Below are 6,299 nucleotides of genomic sequence, written 5' to 3' on the forward strand. Positions count from 1 at the left end.
CCGAGGTTCCTGGCCTGCCCCCAACCTTAAGGTTGGACGGGGAGATCTATTAATTAGTTTAATTGCTCTGTCAATGGCCTGAATTGGCCATTGACAGGTCGGCGGGTGGGCAGCTGATTTTGCTGTGCCCCCACCTACTGGAAAATTTAATTGGGGCGCGGTGACGTTGGGAGTTCCGCCCCCTGCTCGCCGATGGGAAAATCCTGCCCATTGTCTCTTGATCTTTCTTTTGTTTGGGGTAAGATGGTTTTTTTTAAATTTATAAATTGTTGTAACCAAGCAATGAAAAAATGCTTACTCAAAGTATTAAATTTGACTATGTTTAAGATGTTTTGGACAGTTGTTAACTTATAACTAACATTGACTTTGCTTAGAAAAGCTAGTATTACTCTGTGCATTGAACCAAGTTGTGATTTATTATTTCCAATGACTTGGATAGCCATAACACATGTAGCAAGAGTTCCATACTGGAATACTTGCCTAGTGCTTTGTTTATTATAGTTTAATCCTTATGATCCATTGGATGTAGTCTTAAAGTTGAATAAGCCATGGATATAATTATTTTGGTATAAACAAAAATTTATAATCATTAGATCATGTGAAGCTAGGCTTATCATTGCATATTGGACTATCTGACTTGTCAGATGTGTAAACGCAATTTTGCAATGAGTTTCTAGTATTGTATATGATTAGTTGTTAAGTGCTGGTACCTGGGTGAATGATTGCACTGTTGTGTATTAAATCAAAGGCCACTTTCTTATGATACTTCACATTATACACAATTTCCCCTGTTCTTTCTTCTGTTTTGGGCAAATACGACACATCATTACACACCAACACCCCCTGCCCTGACCCACCCACCTCCACCTCCACCATCACTGCTCCCGGGTAGGTGCAACAATATCATCTTGATGGCAAAATCAAAATTTCTGTAGTGCTTTGCATGAGCTCAGGATGTTGCAAAAAAATTTAAGCTAATTGAGTACCTTTGAAGCGTAGTCACTATTTGTAGTGCAGGAAACAAGGCAGTCAGTTCATTCACAGCAAGATCCTACAAGCACCAATGTGATAATGACCAGATAATACGTTGCCCTCGAGGTGGCTGTGGTGGGGGCGAGACCGTTGTTCACCTCCTTATGGATTGTGCCTTTGCAAAGAAGGTCTGGAGAGAGATGCAGTGGTTTCTTTCGAGGTTCATCTTGAGCAGTTCTGTGACACAGGGCTCTGTGCTCTACGGGCTGTTCCCAGGGACACACATTCGAGACAAACATCAACTGCAGCTGGAGGATCATCAACTCGGTGAAAGATGCTCTTTGGTCTGCCCAAAACCTTTTGGTCTTGCAGTGCAAAGAGTTGTCCCTGACTGAATTTTGCAAGCTGGCACTTTCCAAAGTCCAGGACTACGTGCTGAGGGACGCACTAAAGCTTGGGGCAGCCACTGCAAAGGCGCAATGGGGAAAGGTCGCTGTCTAAGACCTTTCTGCCATAGTGCACCGAGAGGGTGGGAACTGTTGAGAGCCCCTCGGGCTGTACAGCTCACACTGAATGTATGCATTGTATACTAACTGTGTTATAATTGTATTGAAGCACCTCAGAGTGCAACATGATGTATGTTGATAACTCCAATACCATTGCATTGTCTCCAGTACCATTGTCTGACTGTCTGTAATGACCATATTCAAATGGCTGTAACATTCATTGATTATTGTTGAAGGAGCTCGTGATCCATGTGTAAAAGTTGAATCTGATTGCACTTTTTGTGATGGCGATTTAGAAATGTTTTGCAATGCTCTTCCAGATATTTTATGAATAAAGTATATTTAAAAAAAAAATGACCAGATATGTTTTTAGATGTGGTTTGATGGATAATTATTGACTAACTACTGAATTCTTCCCTTCCCTCTGCTATCTGTCTGAGGCAGCAAGGTTGTTTACTACCTTGCTGTTGCATTTGATCCTGGAATGAGTTCCCGATCACATATGCTCCAAAACCAAGACCACCTACTTTTATCTCTGCACCATCCCCTTGTCTCATCTCATCTGCTGTTAAAACTCTCATCCATGCCTTTGTTATCTTTCAACTTCGAGTGTTCTCCTGACCAGCCTCACATCTTGCAGCTTTCATAAATTGAGCTCATCCAAAGCTCTGCTGCCCATATCCAAAATTGCACCAAGTTCCATTCCCCCTGTGCTTGCTGACCTACGTTAGCTCTCAACACTCCAATTTTAAAATTTCCATCCCTATCAAATCCCTTCATGGTCTAACTTTTCCATATCTCTGTTAGCTTTAACAGTCCTTTAAAATTTCTATGCTTCTCCAAATCTGGCCCCTTCAGCATCCCTGATTTTAATCACTCCGCACATGGAAGCCACGCTTTTGCGCACCCAGGTCCTAAGCTCTGGAATTCCACCCCTAAACCTCGCCACCTCTCTTTCCTCCTTTTAGACTCTCCTTAAAACCCATTCCTTTGACCAAGCTTTTCCTCATTTGTTCTCACATAGCTAGATGCCAAATTTTGTTTGCTAACACTCCTGTGAAACAAATGGGACATATTACTACATTAAAGGCATGATAGAAATGCAAGTTGTTATTGTTGTTTGAGTAAGACTTGAACCCACAACCTTCTGACTCAGAGAGGTGAGATTGCACCGCCAAACTGCAGCTATGAGTTGGCAACCAAAAGAACTTTCAAGCACTAGGGCAAATGATTTCATCGGTTCACTTCTTTCTGTTTTCCTTGTTCCTGTATGAATGTGAAATTTGAGCCAGTTATATATTTGCATCCCGACTGGCATGAGGCCCAAAGTGTGATGAGCAACAGTGTATATACCATTGGTAATTTAAGAGTTTCTTCATATTTTGTTGACATTTTACTGTGTGGTATACACATTATAGTTAATGGCATATATGGCTCTATCAGGCAAATTATGACCCAGATTTTTGCTCTGCGTCAAGTGCGTAAAGATGGGAGAATTCCCAGCTCTGTGAACCTGACCATTAAGAATGGTGGCCCGCAGTTCCGATTTTCATTCCAGTGGGCCTGACTTCTAATCCAACTTCTAACCTCCTGAATTGAGTGCGAAGCTGACTGGTATGGAGGTGGACTGGGCAGAAGACCTGCCTCTGTGCACTGGCACTTTGTTGAATTCAATAAAAACATATTTTAAGCAAAAAATAGCCCTCCGGCCCGCATCCCTCTCTACATACTCTCCATGACCCCTCATACCCCCTTGGCAACACATACCTCTCTACCCACCCCTCCTGGCCCCTCATACTCCCTATGCCCCTACATACCCATGGCCCTTTATAGCCCCCTATGCCAATTTAGTGCCAGCTCATGCCAACCCTTGCCCCCTCTTCCACTACCTTTTGCCCTTACCCCGTCCATGCTAATTCACCTAATATCCACCATGGACAAACATCAGGAGCCATCCTGAAATAAAATAAAGTTATGTGCTTATTGGTGATGTCACTATTTTAGACAAAAATCACTATTGTTGATTAAAAAAAATCACCCAATTCATAGTAATTCCTTCAACCAATTTCTTATCAAAAAAATATTTCTATGCTACAACCACTTGGAGCTGTCAATCAAACTGCTCACTTAACAGCACCCTACTGTGACAATGTTAGTTTGTAAAATCAGTTATTGCAGCACAAATCCTATTATGACAATCCTCAGGCTTATGTCAACAGGTAGAATGAAATCTCAAGCACTGATACTTTGTTTTGAAGTCCAGCCTGTTTTTTTTTTAGTTGAAAGCCCAGCAGTTAAATTCGTTGACAGCTTTGACAGTTCCCTTGAGTTTTGACAGTTCCAATGAGTTTCGATTGTTGAGTTTTGACAATTCTGATAAGTTTTAACAATTCTTCGACAGCTTGACCGCTCTTTGACAGCTTTGACAGCTCCAATAAGCTTATGCACTTATGGCGCACAATCATGTTTACTTTTGGCAATCCCAAAGAATGCCTTACTTGTCCCAAAAGTGACCAGGGACCATAGACCAGGGACCTTGTCTCTCCAAAGGGGTACCCTAGCTACCCAAACAAATCTGCCAAGTTCAGACCTCCTCTTTCCTGGTTTAATCTGCGCATTCTGGATTTCACACTCCTGGCCTACCCTCCACTTCAGTGGAGGGCAGCTGATGATTTGAATGGCCAGTTGCCTCCATAAGCTGCGCACGTGTGAACCCCAGCCTGAGTCCAACCGGGCTCCAGTGAAAATAAGAAATGCAGTTTTTTGGGGGTGGGACTTAGGATTTTCGACCACTTCTGCTATTTTTCCATGAAAGCCACGGCAAAAATCGGGACCTGTGTGTCCAATAGCTTCTAAGTGAAGGGAGGCAGTACATGGGATGTGGGGAGATAAACTGGCAGTATCACAACCTCTGCTAAGTGTGCTGTAGCAGCACAATTTAGCTATGCTACAAGGCATTCACTGAAACAAATTCTATTCCTGATCTAAAAAATACTTATTGAAGGGAAAATCCACTGAGTAAGTGGCAGTGGGCATGGTGTGAAGTCATTTAAGGTGGGAAGTAGAAATACTTGCACTGCGTCCAGGAGTTCAAGAAGAAACATCTGGAAAAGCAGGAAGCTGGGAGTGTCTTGTTTAGAGGGAACAGTTTCGTTTGCAGTGAGTTTGACATATTAAAGTTGACTCTGTCTATGCTTCAGCTAAAATGTGAGGTGCTTACTGAGTGCAAGGTTGCATGCAAAGAGTGAAAGTGGCTGATGTCCCAAGTGCTTAGCTTGGACTCTTAGACTATGTGGAATATGTTGAAACAATTCACATAAATAAACCACACACAGTTTCTCTTGGAATCATACAGCTTAATGTTACAGGACATTTCAAATCCCGACAAAATCCAAATAACTCGTTAATGTCATGATCAAGGCAATAAAGACATCTCAACCAGCCAATGTGACCTGAATTCAAGGTACAAAAAGTGTGCACAAACGCAGACATCCAATTATTCCGATACCTGCAGCTATTCAACGATGATTCACTCCCAAGCACCAGACAGATTAACTTTGATATGCTTTGTGTACACTTCAATTCAGCATAATATGCCGATAGGGTTAGATAAAGTAGAGTGGGGCCCATGTAGAATGTAAGAAACAACACAGACCAGTTGGGAAAATGGGCTGTTTCTGTGCTGTAAATTGTGAGCAATTCTATAAGTCATATAATATAGAAAATGATAGAAATATACAATAGGTTGCTCAGAAAGATAAAAAGATAATTTACATTTTTGAGCAGAGTGGAAGTGGCCAATGGTTAAAGTACTTGGCTTTGATTTTGTACCAATATAGCCTCTGGGTAGGATTTTGAGGTCATCGGGCGGGAGTGGCCAGGAAATGGGCCTGCGATCGGCCCCCAACCACGATTTCATGCTGGCTGACCAGCGTGAAAGATGCGTTGAGAAGCTCAGTGCTGCCAGAGTGGGGGCAGGAGGGGGCAGGGGTAGGGGGCAGGAGGGGGCGGGGGTAGGGGGCAGGAGGGGGCGGGGGTAGGGGGCAGGAGGGGGCAGGGGTAGGGGGCAGGAGGGGGCGGGGGTGAGTGCAAAACTCTGCGCATGCGAGGGGGGAAACGGCACTGAAAGCCCCTCAAAGGCAGGGAGCTGAACAATTTTAAAATCAAAAATAAAGATTTTTAAAACCTGAAAAAAATGTCCCGACATAGGACTAACTCACAATAACATAAGCAGAATAAAAATTCTGCCCAAAAATTTATATTTATTTTTTATTTAATTGTAGAAACCTCATCCCGTCCGTGGATGACATTTGCTAAAATCTCAAAAGGCCGCCTGGTTGATTTGCCCGCCTGCCAACAATAAGGTTGGACGGGCACTAAAAAATGGCTCAAGTTAATTGATTAAGGGCCTCAATAGGCCTCTTAATTGTTGGCGGGCGTGCCTGCCAACCAAAATATTGCACGTGTTCGTGATGACGTAGGGACATTCACCTGACTGGGTCTGGCACGCGCCCACCCATGGGACGTAAAATTCTGCCTTTTGAGTTCTAACAAAGAGCCTCCACCTGAGGTGATATGTGCTGATGGACTTCTTGTGTATTTACAGCATTGTCGGTTCTATTTCAGAATTCCAGCATTTAGAGTTTCTTTCTTTTTATCTCGATATTTAAATGTGTAGGCAACCTTAATTGGATAAGAATTGTGATTAGTGCTGTGGCTTGAATATCAAATAGCAATGCTTGGGTTCTTGAGCTTTGGGGAGAATTGAATTTATAGGGAGAAATTTAATTCCCTTTGCCCATTGTAATCTGTAAAAATGGG

This window comes from Carcharodon carcharias, chromosome 11, assembly GCF_017639515.1.
Source record: "Carcharodon carcharias isolate sCarCar2 chromosome 11, sCarCar2.pri, whole genome shotgun sequence".
Lineage (NCBI taxonomy): Eukaryota > Metazoa > Chordata > Chondrichthyes > Lamniformes > Lamnidae > Carcharodon > Carcharodon carcharias.